We start from the raw sequence: 1,921 nt of genomic DNA, 5'->3' as shown, positions 1-1,921 counted from the left end.
TTTAACTTCTACAGTGTCCAATTTCAAATTTAAGATAAGAATTTTATAAAATTTCTTAGATCTTGGTTATAAGTCTTGGACTCAGATCTAGTTTTCTCCTAATAGGTCCACGTCCTACATCCTAATCCTAGTACATGACTTGTTTTTGCATGCATCATATGAAAGACATTTCTTTGTATTTATCTATGATGATCTGGACATGAACAGACTTTAGATTAATTTCTTATTGTTCATGGTCCATTTCTTATGTCTATTAAGGTTTAAAAGCATGCATGATTTTAAAATTACAGCATGTTGCTTTCATCAGTCGTTTAACGACATTTAGTTTTAAGAAGTAGATCATTTCAGTTTAGTATTTGGTTTTATTACCCCAAATAAAGGCACTAGGGAAGGCCAAACCTCATACCAATAGGTCGGGGTCCTATCTCTCAGAATCTTGCACAAGGAATGGAGGTGAATACAGGTAATGATATCTCATTTATTATGGTTTACATGTAAGATTGAAACATTTTACATGTAAACAAAAATGGTGACCATGATGAGATTTGTCGCTTTCTTGACTAAAAAAAAATTATTCCACCTTTCTATTTAATTGTTGTCTCACCCTTGGAGCCATCTAGGTACCCTTATTTCATGTATAAAGCGAACCTTGTTGATCTATGAATGACGGATTGCATTTTTTGTTAGCCCTAGAAGCACGGGACCTCTCTTTCCTGATAGAACAGCTACTTGTGCTTCCTCACCTCATCCAAGTCAAGAGATTCCAATCCCAGAAAAGACTAAATACAATATTCCATTCTGGCCATCACTAGCTCTTCGCTTGGTTGTGCAAGAAGCATGCTTGAGAGCGCTACTACGCTCACCGCGCACCTGCATCACCACCTTTTTTTTCTTTGCTACCGCTTCGCCCAGCTCCTACACCTACCACGCACTTGTATCATCACAATGTACATATTTCTGATGTACGTTAAGACGTATAAGAAGGATTTTTCATGCTCACATGGATATAGTATTACATAGTACCTCTCTCAATTTAGGAATCTTTTGATACAATGTTTGTTTCTCTTTTTTATTTTAACACTTATTTTAGGCCACATTATGTTAGAGCCAATTATTTGTGCATATAATTGCATATTTCAAAGTTTTCCCTCACTTATATGTCTCGGTTATTCTCAGTATGCATTACCTCAAGGTAGTTCAATAGCTGGACCAACCTACTAGAGGCAGGTATTGGCCGCCCCTCAACCGTACAGAGGATTAGCCCGATACATTGGTGAGTAATCAAGGAGAACAAAGACCCTTAACTTTTAGAACCTCATTTGGACGAATCTATGTCATGTACTCTAGATTTATTGTCCAAGTAAATAAGCATATCTGGTATATGGGACAACTGAGGATTTGAAATTTAAAGATATAAAGTTATAGGTGACCAAGCTAATTTCAAATATTTGCATAATAGAGCAATGTCATTGGCGAATGTCATTTGAAGCATTTTGTGTGTATCTTGTCTGAATACATGTTTATATCTTTGCCCTTCATTTAAAACTATACACTGAATTTTCCATAAAAAATTATACAGATTTTTCAAAAGAGCCTTATTTTCCTGTGTCAAAATCATCCAAAATTTTTCTTCCCAATGTCATTTTAAAGGGTCAAACTCAGAACCCCGATGCTTGAGGTCCATGCACTTGCTATGATTATCGGAGCATTTCAGGAAGATCATCCCGTATAGCATGAGTACGAGAATTTTTTGTATTTCACAAATAAAGCAGAGATGATGGAGAGAGCCATTCTTCAGCCATCAAGAATGGCTATCTCAAATAAAAAAATTATACAAAACAGCAAGAAGTCAAACAAATCACAAGCACATGTTGTCTTTTCGTCAAGAACCCACAGTCAGCACCTTGCAAAGCTAGCAGCT

The sequence above is a fragment of the Nymphaea colorata genome, chromosome 4 (assembly GCF_008831285.2).
Source record: "Nymphaea colorata isolate Beijing-Zhang1983 chromosome 4, ASM883128v2, whole genome shotgun sequence".
Lineage (NCBI taxonomy): Eukaryota > Viridiplantae > Streptophyta > Magnoliopsida > Nymphaeales > Nymphaeaceae > Nymphaea > Nymphaea colorata.
The sequence above is the reverse complement of the archived record's forward strand: the minus strand, read 5'-3'. Positions refer to the sequence as shown.